This window comes from Malus domestica, chromosome 14 (assembly GCF_042453785.1).
Source record: "Malus domestica chromosome 14, GDT2T_hap1".
Taxonomy (NCBI): Eukaryota; Viridiplantae; Streptophyta; class Magnoliopsida; order Rosales; family Rosaceae; genus Malus; species Malus domestica.
In genome coordinates, this window is record NC_091674.1 from 16,679,292 (window position 1) to 16,686,150 (window position 6,859).

A 6,859-nucleotide genomic window follows, 5' to 3' on the forward strand; every position below is an offset into this window, starting at 1 on the left:
AGAAGCTAGAGAGAGCAATTAATAAGCAAGTACCTTCTATACAATGTGTATATAGGCACCTTTTACTTGGGACTTAAGAAACTTTTAGCAGTTTCCTATTCGTTGGATTAAAGGGTGTTGATAGGTAAAGACATTTTTACCGTGTGGGAAATTTGGAACACATGGCATAATGTTATTCGTTTGGGGTGATGGTTAGTTTTCTCCATCGGCAGTTAGTAAGCATGCACTTTGGTGCGTTTTAGAAGCAATGAGGATCCTCTACGAATCCTCTTTGTCAGGATCGGAGAGGATCCTAGAGATTATCAAATTGTGTTCGTTTATCATATATCGTGCGGTCAGAAATCATTTTAATACTTTTATTTAAAATTAAACATGAACAGTATCTGATGAAAACTGGTCGCACGATCTATGATGAACAAGCAATATTTGAGGATCATGGGATCCTCACAAAGAGAATCCGAAGAGAATCCTCATTCTTTTAGAAGATTCAAAGTCTGTCACTGCCTATTTGTTTTAAATTTAAATCAATTAATTTTTTATTTAAATTAAAATTAATTAAAGAATTAATAAAGATAATTCCTTAATTATTATTTGCCAATGTTGACGTGTGCCATTCTTAATGACTTGTCTAGTTTTGACAAGTCACATACCATATATGTACAATTGTGAGAAGCGCTGTATATTACTTAAGCTCTGATATGTCAAAATTTTACTATGTTGGTGATAATTTATTTTACCAAAATTTACATGTCTACACCATGTTCATATTTTCCTTCTTCCCCGGGCAAACAGCCAATTGGCCCTACTTGGATTGATAAATTTTTGTTTATCAGATTATGGTTAATTTTGTTAATTCGCAATCATGATCTCTCAAATTGTAAGTAGCTAGTTTGATTACATTTTAAGTTCCTGATTCTGTTTTTTTCATAGCGATTTGCTTTCTTGTTATATTTTGTTACAATAATTACTTCCTTGGGATATGATGATAATACTTTTGAGCCTTCCACGAAATAAGTTGAATTTGTTTTTCGTTTAGGTACTCTTTCGGTATGATGAGAATACTTGGTTTGTATACCGTTCACTATTATTGCGGTCTCAATAAAATTCCGGGCTTCCAACCTGGTGGAAAGAAAAAGAGTGTCACGTGATGAGTTCATATTATATTATGAGTAATGTTATTCATACCATATTTATATACCATTTTAGGTGGCATCTAATGTGGACAACCACATCATTTGAAAAATTTGCAAAACTCAAGGAAATAAAAGAGAAAGATTCATTGTATACTACAATTATTATTTAATTAACTAGTTTTTCTTAATTATTAGTTTATTAAATAATGAACTAAATTTAAAAATCTGATTAATTCAAATGTTGTGGCTGTCCACATCAAATGCTACCTAAAGTGTTATGAAAATGTGGTACAAAAACATGGTATGAATAGCATTACTCTTATACTATATATTTGACCCTAATCTTAGTATTAATTTATTGGTTATTTTGGTAAAATTTCGATACTTTGTTATGTATTTTCAATGTAGGACATTCAAATTCCTCTTAAGCAAAAAATAACCAAACGAATGAATTTTGAAGTTATTCCAATTGAAGGATGTTCGTGAGTCTTTCAAGATGATTGTATCAAAATTCTAGATTTTTCTACCATGTCGTTTGACCATGGGGATGAAATAAAGGCCTAGCGCGCAACTTTCCCAGATTGACGTTTCTGGACGTTTTGGGCATTTTGGAGTTAAACATGGCATATTTTGAAGAAGATTCCTTATGAGGATTTGTAGGGGAGGATCCTCCTGAGCAGATGGAGAGGATCCTCGTGACCAAGCCCAGCGGGCCATTCAATTGTTATCCAACGATTATAATTATTATAATTTTTAGAGGGACCCCTATTTGTAGCCGTTGGATAAAAATTGAACGGCCCAATGGGCCTGGTCAGGAGGATCCTCTCCATTTGCTTAAGAAAGGATCCTGATCATGTAGGGGACGTCTTCAGCTTTAAAATAGACCTTTTGGGACCAAATCAGAGTTGATTTGGTCGATGAAAAGACTAATTCTCTGAGAACTCCGAATTCTAGTTCCAATAGGAAACCTTTTATTTTTTATTTTATCATTTAATTATGTTTCCTAGTTTTATTCTAAAACCTTTTCAAGGTAGGGTTTTATTTTCTAGTAGTATAAATAAGACTTTTTAGACATTAAAAGGGGAGAGAGAACCCATGCAATTTTTTGGAGAGAAGATTTGGGACAAAGTTTAGAGATTTTCATACTTTATTCTACAAGGTGTTTTCATTCTTTTTCTAGTTTAATACAATTATGTTGATTTTAATTATGAATATGCATAAGTAATTTTCTTTTGCTAGGGTGATGCCTTGAGCCTTAGCATGAATATGTAGTTTTTATTTAATTTCTTATGATATTATGCATACATACTTTGAATTATTAATCAGTGTGCTTAAACTGTCTTTGTGTCTTAATGATTCACGACCATTAGGATGTTTAGATAAGTAATCAGATGCAATTTGGACGGATTGCATGTTTGATATACGTTCTAGCTTGAATACCACGAGTAGAATATACATTAGGAAAACCTAACCTTCAAAGTTGCATGGATAATTCATAAGTAATTAGTAAATCTACGTAGGATTGTTAAGAGGATGGCGGAACCCTAGTACCTTCTGACTTTGAATTCTAAAATTTGTTTCCTTTTCCTTCTTTAAAAATTGCAGATTTTAGTTAACCTTTTTAATTAAATTCGTTTTTACTTAATTTAGGTCATTAAATCATCATTTTCCAAAACTTTATTCTAAATACTTAGATGAGATTTGATTTTGCGTTAATTTATTTTCAATTTCTTGATAGGTATTTTTACCACCTGCAAAAGTAGGGATAAAAACACTTAAAAATACTTGCAAGACAATAAGGTAGTTGTAGTATAAACGGCTCAAGCAAGGTCGTTTTCCACAGGGATTGAATGAATAATTTATGTAAATATCAAATCTTAATTAATTATTTGAAAACAAGGGTTGGAAGAGGTTGATTTTATAACCTAAAATATTAAAAACGAATTTAATTAAAAACAATTAAATAAATTGGGAAAGTAAATATACAAAAGAAAATCGTTTTGAAAATCAAATTGTAAAAGCATAGTGTAGCAACCCGTCCCTAATTTTAAGTTTTATAAATTTTAAATTAGTGATTTATGAAAATTCCCCCTTGAGGCAATGATTTTGACCTTCGTTTACCATCGGTTAGAGAGACGTGGAACTTTTTTTTAGCATATCCTTGTAGTACTCGTCACTACGAATGTATAGGCGAAAGCCGTTTGCGAGTCCGGATTATAACGGTATAGTTACAAACGTTTGAAATTGGTTATTTAAAGTTTAGTTATAAACTAATGGAAAATTTTATTTGAACCCATATAACATCTTTTCACACTCAACTTATCTCTACACCCTAGTTATTTGTAATTAAACTATCAATATCTCTTTAAACCCAAATTTACTACCTAAACTACCCTAACAGACCCAATTCAATATGCAAATTTGTTTATACACCCATTTAAAATAGAAACCCAAAATCAAAGCATGTGTTCTTTTCCCTACAAAGTTGCTCTCGATAAATTCCAATTCCACTAGGATCTTGCAAGTTCATAGCATTACAAAGGAAAAGCGACAGATGGAGTATCACTGCTGGGATTAGAAAAAAATTCACGGAATATTTTCATTGTTCTTTTTGCTGATGCCTTCCCAACTTCTCTAGCTTGTGTATAACTGTAATGTTCCCGTCCTCATTTAAGTCGTGGCTTTCTTTGTGGCTATCTTCAAACTGCCTAATGAAAGGATTTGACAAACTCAAAGCAGCAGCTGCTGCAACTACGCATGCTAGCACTAAATTATCTCTGAAACTCTTCTTCTTAATTAAGACTTGAATAACAGTGAGCATCCTAGAGTGACAAGGACTCATAGGGTAATGAGCCATGGCCCTCCCTAGAGGTGTCAGTCTTCCATCTTTGTTAAGTGCTTGAACACTCTTCAAGCAACGCTCTTCTTTATCCAAGGCATCACCATCCAGAGGAGGTGGAAGAGGAAAATTGGATACCTGGACGCCCAAAAAAAGGTCATACTGTCTTCTTAATCTTCTCATAATGCTTAATGAACCTGAATTCACAAAAGGTTGCGTGATGACAAATATTTAACTATTGGGTCTAGGTTTATTAATAGTTTTTAGTTTTATTGTTTATTTATCTTGTACTTTATAGTAATTATACAATAAGATAAAAAAGACCATTCACATTTAAAATTTCCCTAAATTAATTCAAACTCACACCATGTGAGAGTGGTAACCAATCAATTTTAAGGGAAGAAAGGAGTAACCAATTAGAGAAAGGGCAAGGGACCAATTAGAAGAATAGGAGGGTAGCCAATTAAGAGGGAGGATCTCCATCTTCCCGTCAACCACACCCACCACAAACCCAATTTCGACCCGGCCAAATTCCGACCAATCTCCATCATTTTTCAGTTGAAATTCACACATCCATCAACTGAAAATTCTTCCTCAACCTCTCTTCTTCCATCTCCACCAAAGATCAAGGGTTTTAAGGCCTAAACCGCGAGGAACTCCACCAGAGCACCGAAGGTGCTCGACGGTGATTCCTCCAATCCGGTGAGTTCCACCACCTAAAACTACCCTCAATCAACTCCCTTTGGACCCAGGAACATGACCCAACCAGTGGTAGAGACATTGGAACGCCGATGTAGGAGAATCGAAGTTCACCCATTTTAGGGTTCTAGCAGGTTTGAGTGAAATTGGAGCCTTTCCCGGCCAAATTGGACTTGTCCACAGGTATAAAACTAACTCTACTCTTTGAGATCTTCATTTCTGTAAAATTTAAGAATTTTTGGAGATAGTTGAATTTTCAAGCAAATCGGGGTAACTGACCGCCGTGTGCGGCGGCGCATAAGCCGAGTCATCCCCTAACCTTCCTAAGCTAAGTTTGACACCCCAATTCCATAGGTGAATTCAGATCGATGAAATCTCATCGTTTGAACATAGTTTTGATAAAGACCGCTACTTGAACATTATGTGAATTGACGATCCGACCGTTGGATTGTCACCAAAATTTAATATAATATAGTATGTAATATTTGAGGATATTAGAAACTTACGGATTGAAAATCTGACGTATGGATCTTCCTGAATCAGATTTGTAAGTTCGTAAAATAAACGTTGATTGCCACTTGAATTGGCAATTGGTGGAGATCTAACCGTTGGATCGTAATGAAACTTTAGTATGATGTTTTAGAAGCACAATGTGGATCTTTGGACAGAACAGAAATCTGAGATGCAGATCTTCCGGATTAAGTTACATAGGGTTGTGGACCCTACCGTTGATCTTTGACCGACGGTTGACTTTTGGTCAATGGGTCTCAAATCATTCTAGAACGTCCTTAGGATGTGTTTGATGTAAGTTACGTGTTCTATTGATAAGAGCTCTAAGACATGATTGAATAATTGTTCTAGGTGAGCATCGTTCATGATGTCTCGATATTCGTGCTAGGGAGTCGTAGCGCGAACCTCAAGTGAGTGGATTCCACTAACGCTGTTAAATTGATTTATGCATTTTATGCCATGTCATATATATATTTATATAATCTAAAATAATATGATATGGTTGAGTTTTAGATTGTATTATGGCATATCCATATGCATATTACCTACATATAATTGTTGTGAATGCTTTGAAGTGCTAAGGTGAACGCGGGATGCGCAGGTAAGTTTATGGTGTTATTTGAAATGATTGAGTAATGACATGACTATATTTGTGTTATAGGCAACTCCGACATTATCGTACAGGTTGCAATAATAGGCAACTTCAACATTGTCGTACAGGTTGCAATAGGCAACTCCGACATTGGCGTATAGGTTGCAATAGGCAACTCCGACACTATCGTACAGGTTGCCTATGAGTCGTACAGGTTGCATTAGGCAACTCCGACTCATGTGTTATTATAGATTGATTTATGAGTCGTACAGGTCGTGTTAGGCAACTCGGACTCGTGGGTTATCATAGATTGATGAGCAACTGATTTTATTATGTTGTTGCCGATATGTAGTGATTTTGGATTATTCTTGGATTTATTATTGATTTACATTTGACTTCATACTTATATGTAGTATGATTTCCTGGAAATTATATAGGTAGTATAGCGAGGGGTTATATCGTTTAAAAGGTCTTTATTAAATCTTTATATTCAGGCCCACTCACTCTTTTTTTTTTATCCCTCCAGGTTCTAGTAGCATAGTTTTCATATCGACGAGGATTCGTGGCAAGTCTTGGTAGTGGAGATTACCTTCGATCGTATGATTTTCAATCCACTCTACTGTACTGTACTTATCCTCTAACATCACGTGTGAAATTGGTTCATTCCCGCTCATAGCACACTCTCGTGTTAGGCACTTTTAGGTTTAAATTTATTCACATATTCCACATCATCACATTTTATGGCTTCGTCACCTTCTAGGTGTCGGCCAGCACAACCCGATTTAGAGTCCTAGCAGTGGACAATCCGAGTCAGGATGTGTCACCTAGGGTTCCGCCATCCCTTTAACCATCATATGCAATTTTACTAATTACTTATGAATTACCCATGCAACTTTGAAGGTTAGGTTTTCTTAATGCATATTCTACTCGTGGTTTTCCCAATCATGATCTCTCAAATTGTAAGTAGCTAGTTTGATTACATTTTAAGTTTCTGGTTCTGTTTTCTTCATAGTGATTTGCTTTCTTGTTATAATTTGTTACAATAATTACTTCCTTGGGATATGATGATAATATTTTTGAGCCTTC